The 16,953-nt window shown below is 47.2% G+C and overlaps 1 protein-coding gene across 2 annotated transcripts in view; it reads right to left on the bottom strand.

Annotated features, from left to right (window-relative positions):
• Positions 1 to 16,953, bottom strand: part of FAM107A (family with sequence similarity 107 member A) — a 775,781-nt gene that overhangs the window by 33,386 nt on the left and 725,442 nt on the right. The gene's annotated exons all lie outside the window — the stretch shown is intronic.

Below are 16,953 nucleotides of genomic sequence, written 5' to 3'. Positions count from 1 at the left end.
GAGCAGATTTTAAGTAATTGTCAAAACCAGCTTCTCCATCAACACCTGGTAGACTCAGATTTGACCTCTCCCCAAGAATTGGGAAAGAGGGCAGATAAATGGGTCAGGACCAGGATCAGGCCTAAAAACCAGGGTGGTGACCAAAAGAAAGATACCACCAAGCCTCAAGAGAAGGGTGGGGATAAAGCAAAAGAGAAATCTTCCTCAGGGCCCCAAAACTCCACACAGGGTGGTGGGTCCCAAGCTCCCTCCTCTACCACAGCTAAAAAGCCTTACTGCCATGAATGTAAAATTCCTGGGCATTGGAAAACTGACAGCAGTTGCCCAAAGGCTAAAAACAAAACGGTTCCTCCAATTACTCCTGTCACACCACCTATTACTGTCAGCAGTAATCCCCCAGGTGGTGGGAGTGCCCCCAGAAATTTGGGTGGGTTTACTTGGGGAACACAGGGGGACCCTGGCTTCGCCAATTCCCCTACAGCAACTACTCTTGTCTGTGATGGTGGCATGGGGTTTGCCAACTTCACTGCCTGTCCCAACACTTTGGGTAGGTACAGACAGGAGCCCTACATCAATGGTACAAAAGCTGAGGCCTACAGAGACACTGGAGCTAGCATCACAATGGTGGCCCATTGGCTAGTTCCCTCTGAGCAGCTTTTGCCTGGTTTCTCCTACCAGGTAACTAACATTGATGGCAAACAGAACAGTCATCCCATGGCAGAGGTATGTCTCAGCTGGGGAGGTGTCACTGGCCCTAAAAGGGTGGCAGTGTCCCCAACCTTGCCTGTAGACTGCTTACTGGGGAATGACTTAGAACTCTCAGCTTGGGCTGGAGTTGAACAAGACACCCATTCTAAAATGGTAGGCCTTTCACAAAAGGGTAGTGGGGTTGTGCCATTCACAACCCCTGTCCAAATAGATTTCCTCCCTGAAAAGGTTGGAAGGGCAGTGGTAGCCACAGCCCAGGCACAGACAGACTTCCCTGTAGAGACTGGCAGAGCTGTGACAATCACAGCTCAAACACAAACTGAGTGCCCCCATGAAAGGGTTGGCAAGGCTGTAATGGTCTCAGCCTATACTCAGACTGACATAGGTGTAGTGAAGCCTGAAACTATGGATCACTCCACACAAACAGAGAGTAGTGGGGAGGAAGAAAAGTCTCCCTCTCCCCAGACATTAGGAAAAGGTCAGCCTCCTCAGGGATCTGACCTCACTCCTTGTGAAGGAACTGCCCCAGAGGTAGCCAGGCCTGGCCTGGCAGAGCCTCTGATGTCAGTGGCCCCTTCCAAGGTGGGACCCAGTCTGGTGCAGGTAGCCTGCCTCTCTCTACCCTGCCTCAGTCAGCCCAGGGCTGCAGAGGTCAGGGAGGCCAGTGGACCCCAAGAGGGCCCCTGTCCACAAGAACCCCCCCATCAAAAGAATGAGGATTGCCTGGCTAGTAGCCCTAGCCAGGTGATGGGTAAAAACATTCCTGAGGGATCTCCTTTTCAGGTAGTTAGGGACCTCCCCCAGAGGGATTCCGTTGGGCACAGGCAAACATGGGACCTTAGGGCCCCAAACCTGACCTGTCCCTCCAGTAAGCCCACAAAAGGGACCCAGCCTCCAGCTTTAGGTAGCAAGAGGCTGACCCTGAGAGCACAGTGCAACTCAGCTAAAGAGAGAAAGGCATCCATGGTGGAGGATGATTGGAGGAAGCTGAGGCCTCACTTTGAGGACCCTCACTTCAGTACTCCATCTCCACACCAGCCTTTTACTTTGCAAAGACACACCAAAGGTAGAGATTCCCCATGGTGGAGACCCTATGATACCTTTAGGGTGAGGGATTGCTTAGTGGACCATGAAACAGGGGGTAACCATGCCAGTGCTGGTTCTTCCTTATATGGCCACTTGAGCAATAGAGGCTTACCTGGTCAAGGACAGCCTTATCTCCCTTCGTTTGGGGGGGTTGTGTAGAAAGGTGGATATCTGACTATGGTTACCCCCAATTTTTTGCCTAGTGTCTAGCTGGTTTTTCGACTTAGTTGGCCTGAGATCCTGCCATTCAGGATCTCAGCCCATATGCTCTCTCTTTAAAATGGACTCCATGTACCCTAGGTGCATAACCCATTGGAACTAGATCACCCTGTGAGCCCCTGTACCAGTGTACACTAGGCACCCAGGGCATTGGTGTATCTAAGGCCTGCCAGGGGCTGAAGCATGTATTATGCCACCTCAGGCTTGGCCTAACAAATTTGACACAACTGGCTGATCACTCAGCTGGGGTAAGTTGGTGTAACCACCTCTTACTTAGGTGTAGTATACCTATACCTAACCTTAAATGGGACACCTGGTAACCTATAAGTCACTCCTATGGCAGGCCTTAACAATCCTGAAGGCAGAGTGCTTGGTTCCATGTGAGATGGTGCTCTGGCATGAGCTGAGCCTGTCTGCAGTGGTCGGAACAACTTCCTTCTACTGTTTCCAGATATCGTCATACCATATACTCTTAAGTGCATTATGAACCTCGCTGTTAAATGCTATCTTTGGTTTGGCTTTATCAAAACATGTCGAGTAAGGTGTCATACGAATTGGAATACTAACCCCTCGCCAATTCTGGCGACGGGGTTAGCATTCCACCCTTCTAGAGGGACACGACATGTACAGTACCTGAAACCCGGGTAAAATCAGACATAGCCTCAGCTCCCCAAAATGGATGCTGCCACCACAGACACAAGTCTGCCCTCCTGCTGCTGGGAGTCCTTCCAGCTTGGGAGACGTGGACAAAGGGTTTCCTGCCAGGGGAGGTGCGAGCACCACCCCAGACAGGATTTTGTGTATTGGTCAGGTAGGGCTTGAAAGAAACCAGACATGCCTGAGGCTCACAAGGAGCCTCGGTGCATATGCCAGTTCAATCCGGTCCTGGGGCACACCAGCCCCGGACCTGGGGCGAGCTGGACAAAGGATTGGGGGTGTAACCACCCCCCTTCCTGGTCCCACCCTTAGGGAGGGACCTAGCAGGTAGTCCGGCCCCTAGAATCCGCTTAAAGGTAGGAGCTGTGTCCTAAGACTTCAGACATCCTGGAATCAACTTAACTACAAGAAGAAGACGGGAACTTCGACGCTCTGCCGCACAGAGGACTGAAGGAAATCTCCCTTGTGGTCAGGGAGTGACCACCTTGCTAACGCAAGCACCATCCAGCGAATCAACATCTGCTTTGCCGCCGCCTCCCACCGGAGCCCGAGCCCAGAGACTGACAAGACCTGGACCTCCAGACCTCTCACCGCCCGATCCACAGTCCCTGAAAAGAAGGAACCCGTGGAGGCACCGAGACACGTGGAGCCAGCCATCTTGAAAAGACCACAACAAGCTGCAAGCGCGACAACCGAGGCTCCCTCCAAGTTGTGCTTTGGGTCCTGAGAAGCCCAACACCCGAGCAGCATCTGCACCAAAGGTGAGACCTCCAGCATCTCCACGATCTGCGTGGGGCCCCTCTGCATTTTGCCACTTGACGAGCCTAACCGGTTGCTGGCCCGTTGGCTAGTGGCCATCTTGGCGACGAACTTCAAGAACTACACCACTGGTCTGGTTGCTCCAGACTGGCCCTTGCTCCCCTCCAAAGGAGCAGTCCCTCTGACCTTGCTGGTCAGAGCCATCAGCTTATTTCGTTTTCCACAACAATTGCTTTTGCCAAGGCTTGTTTGCTTCGATCAAGTCGCCGACACCGCCGACAGTGAGAACCTGCGTGGGACAGTTCGTGACCCGACTCCTGGACGTCGTCGACCTTCAGGGACCACGTGGCTGCAGAGACAAGCTGTACCTTTCCTCCTGTTTGCACCCGACATCGCCTGGTACCCACCTGGTGCCACGCTGGTCACTGGCTAGTGACTGTGAACACTGTCCCCTCTGCTTACAGGTCTTCTACAACTCTGATCCACCCTTGGATCCACCGCATCTCTTCCGGGCCGACCGCCTGCAGCACCTTTGTCTTCAGGCTCCATTGAACATATAGAAGAAACCCGACGCACTTCGAGACCTATGCACCCGCTTCCTGTGGGTGAGGTAAAGCTGGCACTCCGGTGCCCAAGTGTAGAGTACCATCTCTAGTGTCTGTGTTTCCAATCTTGAGTTCATAGTCCATCCGGAAGATCCTCTTTGCAGTAACTTTGTAACTTTTACGCACCCATTGAAAACCTATGGGAGCTCGCGTGTGACTATTTGCTCTGCACACGCAACACGTGGACCTCCTGGTCACTAACTAAAGTTAGCTCCTCGTAGGCCCAGCGATTCTAGAGGCCCTAGGCCTTTTCCCTTTTCTGTTCGTGGTACTTATACCACTATTTTAGTATATGGTTCGAGTGGCCACCAGGGCCTATCCATATAAAGTGCAACTTCTGTGTATTGTAACATATTCTTGTTTAACGATTTGTGCTCCTGTGCTCATAAAGAGTCTAGGGGTTACTTTGAGAAATAAATACATATATATTTTGAATATATATCTGTGTGGTGTCCTTTCATTGGTATAAAAGGGGGTTACATTTGGTAAAACAGCCTGCTTAACACGCTTTAACGAGTTTAGCCTCAAAGACTGCTTAGCCTACGCTACCACTAGGGCAGCTAGTCCGAAAAGGTTGACTTACAACCACACCATAAGGGTTGCTTGGCATGGTACAAGGTGGTCACTTTAACTAGTGAACATCATATACCAGGCCATCTTCTCACACAGGTCTAGGAGGATGAGGGTTGCGGTTTCTCAGTTGTCCAGCAGGGCTCTGATGTCATCGGTGGCTGCGATGAGGGCGGTTTCAGTGCTGTGGTTGCTGCGGAACTCGGACTGGGACTGGTCCAGGATGCTGTTCTCCTCGAGGTAGCAGGTCAGTTGTCTGTTGACGGTCTTCTCGATGACCTTCGCCGGGAACAGGAGCAGGGAGATGGGCTGGAAGTTCTTGAGGTCCTTGGGATCAGCCTTGGGTTTTTTGAGTAAGGCGCTGATCTCGGCGTGCTTCCAGCTCTCCGGGAAGGTCGCTGTCTCAAAGGAGATGTTGATGGTTTTCCGGAGATGGGGTGCGATGGTGGTGCTGGCTTTGTTGAAGATGTGGTGTGGGCATGGGTCTGACGGAGATCCATGATTCATGATTTTGATGGTGTCGTCATCACTTATGTTGGTCCAGGAGAGCAGAGGTTCGGTGTGGATGGTGGGCGTGGGGGCAGAGGTATCAGTGGTTGTCGGGCGGTCAGGACGTTGAAGCTGTCATGGATGTCTGCAATCTTGCGATGGAAGAAGGTGGCAAGGGAGTCGCACAGGTCTTGCGAAGGTGGGATGTCGTTGGTGTTGGAGCTGGGGTTAGAGAGTTCCTTCACGAAGTTGAAGAGCTCTTTGCTGTTGTGTGCGTTGTTGTCTAGGCGGTCTTTGAAGGAGGCCCTTTTGGTGGATCTGATGAGGTGATGGTGTCTGCGGGTGGGGTTCTTGTGGGCTGTGTAGCTGTCTGGTGTCTGTTCATGGAGCCATTTCTACACTAGCTTTCGGCAGGTTTGCTTGGAGGCCTGGAGGTCTTCAGTGAACCAGCTGGCTTTCTTGTTGGCGTGTCCGATGAAGGGTTTCTTGATCGGGGGGAGGGTGTTGGCGCAGTCGTTGATCCATTGTCTGAGGTTGCGGGCAGCGGTGTTGGGGTCGGTGGGGTCGGCGGGTGGGCTCTGGGCGAGGGTGGTGGTTAGCTGGTCTTCTCTGACTTTGCTCCAGCAGTGGCTGGGGATCTGTTGGGTGCGGTGGTGCGTGGTGGGTTTTCGGAAGGTAAAGTGGATGCAGCGATGGTCGGTCCAGTGGAGTTCGGTGGTGTGGTTGAAGGAGACGTGGGCGCTTGCGGAGAAGATGGGATCAAGCGTGTGGCCGACACAGTGGGTGGGTGTTGTGACGAGTTGTCGGAGTCTGAGGTTGGCGATCAGGGTGGTGGAGTTGCGGTCATTGTTGTTCTCGAGGTGGAAGTTCCCCGAGCAGGATGTAGTCTGTGGAGGCGAGGGCATGTGTACTCATGAGCCGCTGGTAGGTGCTATCGAGAGAAGGCGGTTAGAAGTAGGAGATGGAAAGAAGAAGAAAGAAGAACCCTGTGAAAACCTGAGGAGGCTTTATTTGTGTTGAACACCTGAGAGGGATATTAAAATTCACAACCATTAAGAAATATATACAGCCTCCACGTCTGTTTAGATACAGCCTCTTTGAAGCAGCAGCACCAAGTGGCATAGACTAGGCGAAGATCAGATGAAAGACAAGTGGCCCTGCTGCACCAGCATTGAAGGAAGTCCACACTGGCATTGCAGTGCCATGTACCCCCCTCCCCACACCACCAGCGACTCCCGCTTGGCGTGGCCCAGGGCTCAAAGGAGGACTCCCACAGCCTCATGTCTCTGTGTCACTAACAGGCCAAGTAAGTGACTCGGGCCAACAATTGTGCAACTGTTAAGCCCCCCTGCCACCCATCATGAATCAAAAATAGCCCGCAGTTCCCCTGCTTACCTCCTCAAAATGCGTGCAGCAGCGAGAGCAGTCTCCCCTCTCTGCAAATGAGAGCTTACTGGCCGCAGTCTTAGGAACGAGCCACGGCCTATAAATAGAAGAGCTGCAGTGCCACCTAGTGGCTATTCATTGCATCGTGCCCTAGCCAAAGAGGGAGCGCAAAGGTTTGAAGTCATGCAAACGAAAACAGAGCACATTGGCAGGCACGTACTCCAGCCTGAACCAACGCAAAAATCAGAGACAGTGGGAGTGGCTCTCTTTCACCTTGTAGTCACAAGGGCTGCACCGTTCTTACCAGGCAGGCCCATGTACCAGCAATGCTGTGGCAGTTTCTCCCAGGGCAAAGACAGCACAGAAGAGAGAAGAGCATTGTGTACCCCCTAGAGACATTAGGCCACTGCGACAAGAAGGATAAACTGTTCTTCCTGAAGGGAATGCAGAGACTGTTAACCCAGCAAAAAGTTTCTAGTAGCCTAAAGCTGCCCCAGTAAAGAAAGGACAGCCACGTTCAGTGAAGTCAAAAGCCCCTGTTCCTCAGTAGGTGAGACGAGACGGGCAGGCAGTACACAATGTGCGGCACTAAGGAAAGAAAGCACTAAGGAAATTAAGAGGCTGCCAGTCCAGTGTTGCCAAGAACAGCCAAGCAGCAAAGCCTCAAGAGATTGCAAGCCCCAAGCAGCCACAGCCAAAAAACTGGTAGAGGAGAGTGCGGTCCACCCCCTGTCAACTGCCTAGTGGGCTGAAAGGTAAGAGACTGAACCCCTGTTGTGAGAGAGAGAGAGCACAAAGCAAGACCCATGAAAAGCACCTGAAAAGGCCTGATGGTCCGAGCACACAGACCCTGAGACAGCACCCGTTACGGGTGCAAGTGCGACTTGTCTGTGGTCCTGTTAACAGTTCCTCAGTGACGCCTTTGAGCGGCCTACGAGAGACCTCGCACAGTCCACATGGTTCTGTAGCGGCCATGCAGAAAGGGCCTCAAGGAGACTCCTGTAAGAGGGGAGTTGAAGCAGGAGAAGCAAGTCTCAAGCTGTTCTACCAGTGGGCATTGGGAATTATCATGCTTGCAAGGAATACTCCTTTTTCATTGAGGTCGTCCTCAGTCTCTGCAGGTGTGCCGTTCACTGGAGCCTGAGCACCTTCGAGAAGATCTCCAAAGTGGACTCCGAATGCACCCACGTTGAAAAACGTAAATAATCTCCAACACCGTGAGTACTGGCCGGTCTGAACTACTTCGCTGAGGTAGACTAAAACCTCCTGGCTGTGCAATCCAGAGATCCAGAACTGCCTGGCAGATGGCCTGAAGGGACTTAAGTTGTGCTGAGTATTGTTGTTTTCCCCCACAGTTTGGACTCTTGTTTGGTTACTTTTCCAATAAATTTTGGAAGGGATGTAGTGTCCTGCGGGACACGGTCTAGTTTTCTGGAGATTGATGTTATACACTTTACACCCGCCCATCACCGGCATCACTGAGCAGATGATCCTGCTAATAAAAGAGACTGGGCGCACATGCCATGGGCTAGTTGCCAGTACCCTACACACTGTGTGCTTTATTTCCTTAGTATGTGGGCCTAGTGCCCACTACTCTACATGGTGCAGGGTTCAAGGTGGTTGGAGCATTTTCTGCTCAGGAGACCAATCAACTAACTAACCTTTGGAGTCACTCTTGTGGTCCTGGGTTGAAGATACAGGTCCCGTTCTTCTCACTCAGGGAGCAGGGAAGCAGGACAGCAGTTCTTGTAGCAGAGCAGCACAGCAGTCCTTCTTCTGAGTCTTCCACAGGCCCAGTAGTGTACTGAGGAGTTGGGTCTGATATCCACTCCTTATACCTGGTGCCCATTTTGAAGTGAGAGAAACTTCTAGAGCCCTCCCCCTACAGAGGTGTATAGAATTTCCTGAACACCTGCTCGACTTATCTGGGGGCAAAAAAGACTAGTGTGAAACTCTTTGTGAGTGTGCTGAGGCAGTCTTTGTGATGTGCAAATGTGGTAGGTGACAGCCAATGAAGTCTGAGATGGCCCACCCTGCCAACACATATTCCCTTTGCCTAGCTGTCAGGGAGCAATACACAATGACTAACTGCCAGCTACACCTAGTCATGTGACCCAGGACACAGGCTGCAAGCTCCAAACGGTTGGCAAACGAAAAAAACAACTTTCCAAAAGCGGATTTTTCAGAATTGTGACTTACAGCTGACTTTACCATTAAAGAGGGTTTTAAATTAAAATTCTATATAGACCAAACACGAAATTCCCACCAGTCCCAATTGTATGTTATCACTTATTAAATGTAATTAGGCAACCCAATGTTATCCTATGGGAAATGCAGGCTTTGCAGTAGTGAAAAACAAATGTAAGAGATTTTCCCTATCAGGACAGTTAAAGATGCATGCCCAACAGATTGCACCTTTACTTATGGCCTGTTTAGGGGCTACCCTAGAGGTTGCCTATATGAATTAAAAAGGAAAGTTTAGACCTGGCAAAAGGGTTATTTTGCCAGGTCGAAATGGCAATTTAAAACTGCACACACAGGCTGGAATGGGAGGCCTGACATGTTTAAATGGATGCTTAATTGTGTTGCACAACCGGTGCTGCAGGCACTTTAGTAGCATTTAATTTACAGGTCCTGGGTACATGTACTACCACTTTACTAGGGACTTACAAGTAAATTAAATGTGCCAATTGGGTGCAGGCCAGTTTCACCATGTTTAAAAAAGAGAGCACAAACATTTTAGCATCGGTTAGCAGTGCTAAAGTGCACAGAGTGCTAAGGCCAACATAAACAAACACAGCAAAAACTGAATGAGAGGATAAAAAAACGTTTGTGATGACTCTGTAGAGAGGGCCAAGTCCAACATGTGGGTATTGAGAAGTAGGTGCAATAGTGCATGACGTCCAGCAAGCAGAGTCTCTTAGCTGTTAATGAGGACGCCTGCTCTTGCTGCACAATCTTTCAGCAATCATAAGTTCCTGCGCCATGCTTTGCCACACCGGTGCAAGCAGCATTTGGGTAAGAAGAGGCTGGCCTATGTATTGGACAGACAAAGAATGTATTAATAATTCAACTTTCTCTTACACTTTTGTTCATATACTATTGTATGATATGCTGTTTTAAACCACATTCTCTCTACTTTCTTTGAATTACTGCACAATTTGTGCAGCTAAAATGTTTTGAGTTGTTTTACTTAGTAATTGTCATTACTCATAAGCGATTGAAAATTTGGTTGCTTGGAAGTCAGAGTGCGCCACGCCAAAACCAGGAACGGTAAGACATTAAGAAGGGACATCAGGACTCCTAGTTCTGCTCAGAGACGTTTTTTAAATCACTAAGGTTGTGTATATCCATTAATAAAACATCCACCCTCACTCCCAAATTAATCTCCACATTACCTAAGGTATATAACAGTACACCTGATATGTGTGTGCCACAGCAGGAAAACCATGAGAAACCAGATTGTCTGCATTTCCGAGCACCTTCCTCAAATAAAAAAACCAGAAACAAAATTGCGAGGGTGCCAGGTACACCCAGGAAAAAGCACAACATGAGAAATTGACAACCCTCCCATTGAGCTGAACTCTTCCCTTCTAGAAAGATGTGGGAGGACAATGAAGGAGCTCTTTGAGGAGAACAGAGCTGAGCTCAAGACTAATCATGCCAGCCCTCAAGGTTTCCCCTTGCTTCAGGTTCTTGTAAGACATAGAACATGGAAATATTGTCATGGAAAATGTGGTCCATCATGATAGGGTCAGTCTCAAAACCATTTATGAGAAGAAAGTGAAGTCTGTCAGGTTTGATAAGAACATCTTGAAGAACGAAGAGATAGCAAGGAAGGAAAGAGTGGCGAGGCCAGTCAACAGCGAAGAGCAAGTGGGAGATGCTTGCCTTCCTAATACAGATAAGGCTGCATCTCCATTCCTCCGCATGGATTGTTCCCCATGATAACCACTCACCTGTCCCTACACTGCAGAAGATTGTTAAAAATCTGGTAAGGGAAATACTCATGCTCAATCTGTGAAGGAGCATGTATCAGGCCTCCTTGTGAGAATGTTTTATATTTACATTTTATGTGGGAAAAAGGCAGCATCAGTTATGGAAACCCATAGGACTTTTTAGATTTTAAATCAGCAATGCAGGCAGTGCCAGGGAATCTATCAGAGTAAGAGAACGAGAAGGGCGAATCCCTCCAAATGCAGTCTGACCTGCTCTGATTTCCTGATCCACAACATTACAAAGCAACTGGGAATAGGGTTAGAGTAAGGGAGGTCTTCTACAGATTTCAAATTAAAAAGTAACTAAAGGATCAATGATAAAAGGAATATTACAACATCTTGTGTTTTCATAAAGAGCTTCTGCTTTTTCTAAGTGCTATAAATAACAAATATTTTACTCTCCACGTTAATGGTATTCAGCGTGTGGACCTTGCAATAAAGGAAGGCTGAGTTAGCCTTGCCGTGATAGGAACTTTTGGCCTACATACATAACTTGTATGAGCAACAGACATGTAGCTCACTGAGCCACCCAACCGGCAGACAAAACTGTAAGTGTGGGCACACTGTCATTGCCAGAGTAAGGGGATGTATTTATATTATTTTTAAATACAAATATTTCATAGCTCGATGAGTTTCATAGCTTGCTATTGGTGCACAAACCTTTACAAATTAAAGAACATGAATGTTCACTGGACATAAAAGCACTGATTTACAAATTCATATTTCTCAGGGGTCAATTAACTGAGCCATTTGTGTGAGTAAAGTTGTTTTACTGGAAATAGCTTTCTGAATTAGGGCTACTGTATTTCACCAAAAGGTATAAAGGTGTGTGTTGCACAACCGGTGCTGCAGGCACTTTAGTAGCATTTAATTTACAGGTCCTGGGTACATGTACTAACACTTTACTAGGGACTTACAAGTAAATTAAATGTGCCAATTGGGTGCAGGCCAGTTTCACCATGTTTAAAAAAGAGATCACAAACATTTTAGCATCGGTTAGCAGTGCTAAAGTGCACAGAGTGCTAAGGCCAACATAAACAAACACAGCAAAAACAGAATGAGAGGATAAAAAAAAGTTTGTGATGACTCTGTAGAGAGGGCCAAGTCCAACATGTGGGTATTGAGAAGTAGGTGCAATAGTGCATGACGTCCAGCAAGCAGAGTCTCTTAGCTGTTAATGAGGACGCCTGCTCTTGCTGCACAATCTTTCAGCAATCATAAGTTCCTGCGCCATGCTTTGCCACACCGGTGCAAGCAGCATTTGGGTAAGAAGAGGCTGGCCTATGTATTGGACAGACAAAGAATGTATTAATAATTCAACTTTCTCTTACACTTTTGTTCATATACTATTGTATGATATGCTGTTTTAAACCACATTCTCTCTAATATTTTTGAATTACTAAACAATTTGTGCAGCTAAAATGTTTTGAGTTGTTTTACTTAGTAATTGTCATTACTCATAAGCGATTGAAAATTTGGTTGCTTGGAAGTCAGAGTGCGCCACGCCAAAACCAGGAACGGTAAGACATTAAGAAGGGACATCAGGACTCCTAGTTCTGCTCAGAGACGTTTTTTAAATCACTAAGGTTGTGTATATCCATTAATAAAACATCCCCCCTCACTCCCAAATTAATCTCCACATTACCTAAGGTATATAACAGTACACCTGATATGTGTGTGCCACAGCAGGAAAACCATGAGAAACCAGATTGTCTGCATTTCCGAGCACCTTCCTCAAATAAAAAAACCAGAAACAAAATTGCGAGGGTGCCAGGTACACCCAGGAAAAAGCACAACATGAGAAATTGACAACCCTCCCATTGAGCTGAACTCTTCACTTCTAGAAAGATGTGGGAGGACAATGAAGGAGCTCTTTGAGGAGAACAGAGCTGAGCTCAAGACTAATCATGCCAGCCCTCAAGGTTTCCCCTTGCTTCAGGTTCTTGTAAGACATAGAACATGGAAATATTGTCATGGAAAATGTGGTCCATCATGATAGGGTCAGTCTCAAAACCATTTATGAGAAGAAAGTGAAGTCTGTCAGGTTTGATAAGAACATCTTGAAGAACGAAGAGATAGCAAGGAAGGAAAGAGTGGCGAGGCCAGTCAACAGCGAAGAGCAAGTGGGAGATGCTTGCCTTCCTAATACAGATAAGGCTGCATCTCCATTCCTCCGCATGGATTGTTCCCCATGATAACCACTCACCTGTCCCTACACTGCAGAAGATTGTTAAAAATCTGGTAAGGGAAATACTCATGCTCAATCTGTGAAGGAGCATGTATCAGGCCTCCTTGTGAGAATGTTTTATATTTACATTTTATGTGGGAAAAAGGCAGCATCAGTTATGGAAACCCATAGGACTTTTTAGATTTTAAATCAGCAATGCAGGCAGTGCCAGGGAATCTATCAGAGTAAGAGAACGAGAAGGGCGAATCCCTCCAAATGCAGTCTGACCTGCTCTGATTTCCTGATCCACAACATTACAAAGCAACTGGGAATAGGGTTAGAGTAAGGGAGGTCTTCTACAGATTTCAAATTAAAAAGTAACTAAAGGATCAATGATAAAAGGAATATTACAACATCTTGTGTTTTCATAAAGAGCTTCTGCTTTTTCTAAGTGCTATAAATAACAAATATTTTACTATCCACGTTAATGGTATTCAGCGTGTGGACCTTGCAATAAAGGAAGGCTGAGTTAGCCTTGCCGTGATAGGAACTTTTGGCCTACATACATAACTTGTATGAGCAACAGACATGTAGCTCACTGAGCCACCCAACCGGCAGAAAAAACTGTAAGTGTGGGCACACTGGCATTGCCAGAGTAAGGGGATGCATTTATATTATTTTTAAATACAAATATTTCATGGCTCGATGAGTTTCATAGCTTGCTATTGGTGCACAAACCTTTACAAATTAAAGAACATGAATGTTCACTGGACATAAAAGCACTGATTTACAAATTCATATTTCTCAGGGGTCAATTAACTGAGCCATTTGTGTGAGTAAAGTTGTTTTACTGGAAATAGCTTTCTGAATTAGGGCTACTGTATTTCACCAAAAGGTATAAAGGTGTATTGAAAAGCTTCAAATAGAATGGGAGACTCAGAAGAGTGTGTATTAAGGACACAGGTGCAGAGGCAATTATAATGCGAATTCTGATAAGACAGATTGTGCATTTACAATTATTTGAATTGTCAATAGTGAAAGTAATTTTTGCCATTATTTATGTTTCCTCATAACTATAATGACACAATGCATTACAACCTGTCTGGTAAGGCCACCCCGAGGGTGATTTTACCAGAAGAGAGACTAAGGGACTGGTGGCGTGATTTAGAGTATGGCAGACTGGTAAATCATCACAAACCTGATGGGTGTCCTGTGTCAGCATCCCATTCGATGGGCCACGGAACAAGCAGGAGCTACTGGGTCCAACCATGGGGTTCTAGGACTTTTTACTCCTGATGTCCTGGGGCGCGGCCTACTAGGGCAACTGAGCAACTGGGCCAAGTACCACTTCAGCACCTGACTCGCAGTGGTAGCGTGGGTCAAGCAATCCAAGGCTGACTGTGGGGAGGTAGACACAGGGGCTGAACACAGGCTCAAAACTCAAAGTACGTTCAGTGGCAGCAATAAACGATTGTCCAGTCAAATACTTGCTTTTATGAAACAAGAAGTACTTATATTCAAACACAAAGTAAAATATGAAATTCACAAACAATACACATAGTCCCCTGAGCTCTAGTGTTTTATAGAAGGGTCCCTGAGTCCCAGTCCCCTCTTGCTAACAGTGATATTTATTCCCCATTCACTATAAGCGGCAATCAGATTAAACTCCACTAGTAGTCAGAGAATCAGGAATCCCACTCTGACTCTTGAATAAAGTCAAAAGTGTTCTAGTGCCGAAGCACTATCCGGCAATCAATTTTCCCCAGGCCGTCTGGCCTGTAAATCAGTCTTACCAGTAACAGCAGGATTGGAGCTACCAGAGTGTACAAGCATGCTCCCTTCATGGGCGCTGAAGCTGCAGCAGCTGTCTTCGGTAAGTTCCTCACACGTGGCCCGGGAGAGGCAGCCCTCTGGTGTCCTCGACTTCCTCACAAGTAGTCTTGCGGAGGCAGCAGCCAGGGGATCCTTGATGCTCCTCTGATGCTGGTAAGTTTTTTTGAGTCTTCCTGGGGTCTTTCCCACAAGTGGGAGGAAAGTGAGGCGAGGAGTTGTAGTGCTCCTGGTGCTGGTTATCAGTCAGGACAGCAGGAATCTTATGCATTCCCACCTAGCATACAATGTCGATGAGATAGCTCCTAAGATGTGCTATGGGCTGATCGGCACTGAAACATCTCTCACTGTGGCTCGACCCGGCATACGAGATCGTCAACTTTTACCCCCGCAGTAGCAGCCACTTCCTCACACCTCACTACCAGAACCCAATCAACAGGATTCCCCCCTGAACCGCACTCCCTCCAGCCCTCCCTTTTTCCAGCTGGGAGATTGACATGCCATGTCCCTCAGTCCTGGTCACAAGGGTCACAAGCAGAAGTTTTGCAGAGCTTCTCCTCCTAGCATAGGCCGTTTCCAGACACCAAATGTGATTTAGAGACAGAGACATTAAAGTTTATGTTGCATCTCTGCTTCCCTTGGAAGAGCCCTCTCCTCTTCCCTGCCCTTCCTTCAGAAAGCAGTCTGTCACATGAGGAACAACTCCAAATCTCATAGACCCACAGCACTGGCCATGGAGTGGACAGAGGGTCATACCTGGATGTCAGCCACAGTGATATGTTTATCAAAAAGATAACCCATTCCCTCAGCCCTGGTATTTATAATTCTCTTATCAGCCACATCTCCTTCCTGAGATGCGCCCAGGCCCCTTTCCAGTGACCACTCTCTCTCTCTGAATCAAAGAGCACCATTGAACACCACAAGCACACATATTTCCAGCATATGCACATAGCATACATGTGCTGCACAGCACTACACCCTTTACGTATTGTACCGTTCACAGGTACACATACACCCAACACATGCAAATAGTAAAAACGAATTGCACGGCACTGCATTATCCCTTTTTGTGTCACTCACAGGTACACATACCCCAACACATGTATACCATACATGGGCTGTGCAGCACTACACACCAAACGGATGTAGGCCAATTGTGAGTTAAACACACAGCAGCAGAACTTTAAATGAGTGAGCCTGTATGCCTTACTCGACTGAGACAGGTAACAAGGTCATCATCACTCCTACTGATCACTACATGGTATACTGCCACCATCACTCTCATGCTGCCAAACTCCTAATAAAGACAGTAGCCTTTTACCACTATGAGTGTAGCTCTTTGGGTGCCCCTCCTGGTCCAGTACGGCTGCAATCCGTAAGACACCTCAATGTCATGGTGCACACACATTACCCGTGTTCGCCCATAACAACAAAAATCAGTGTTAGCACTTCGGACATCGATACAGTTGGGACACTCTGGGGAGGGGTGCACGTCCATCACCATGCAAAGAACTTTTCAGTCACAACATAGAGCTTTTTTAAAAATACATTAATTTTTATAACATTTCTAGTTTACCCAATGGAAATAGCATGAGTAGTAGTTTAAGACATTGGTCAATGGTACCATATAGAATGAAAGTTCCAGTGCCCCATTGCTGTTTCTCCTGCTGTAGGAAAGACCTGTAAGAACCTTCAACATAAAGCACATACTTGGCAGAGCATGTTATTTGTGTTTTATCAATGAAGACCTGTGAGCATGAGTCATTTTTAAAGGTGTGTAGCATTGAATATATAAATAATAATGCAACACGAAAATAACATTATTAGCAAGCCTCCAGGGCAAATGCTGTCTTTAGTGGAAAATCAAACAACACGACTTTATGCAGAATACAAAAAGGGGTAACATATAATTTCAAAAACTACATTTTTCAGGTCTTATTTGCAGATTGTAAAGTACCCAACTATACAGCATCACTGCATCAGTTTGCCTTCTGTTGTCCCCTTAGGACAGCAACGTTTTTTTGTGGGTGCTGGGAAGTCAAATGTATTATTCTACCTCCAGTTTTAGTACAGTTGGGAATTTTTCCAGGGGACGTATTTACTATTGTAACTGCAGTTCTTGAAAATTCTGTGGGTAGTTGCAATTGTTCTCTTAAATTTTCAAAACTTGGTTGAAATGCTGTAATTTAGCAATGTTAGCAGCTAATGCACCACAACATATCAAAAAAAGCTAGGGCCCATTTTAGAGTATGGCGGATGGGTTACTCAGACACAAATGTGTGAAATATTCCAACCGCCTACTTATAAGTACATTACAATATAACACACTTTGGATAAGGAGGGTGGGATATCCTTCATGTTTGTGACGAAGTAACCCATCCGCCAAACTCTTAATCAGGCCCTAAGTTCTAATACCTATGAAGCAAGACTCCCCTTTGCACAGCAGGATAATTTCTCTTCATCAAGGCCGTGGTTGGCC

Source organism: Triturus cristatus, chromosome 9 (assembly GCF_964204655.1).
Source record: "Triturus cristatus chromosome 9, aTriCri1.1, whole genome shotgun sequence".
Taxonomy (NCBI): Eukaryota; Metazoa; Chordata; class Amphibia; order Caudata; family Salamandridae; genus Triturus; species Triturus cristatus.
The sequence above is the reverse complement of the archived record's forward strand: the minus strand, read 5'-3'. Positions and strand labels throughout refer to the sequence as shown.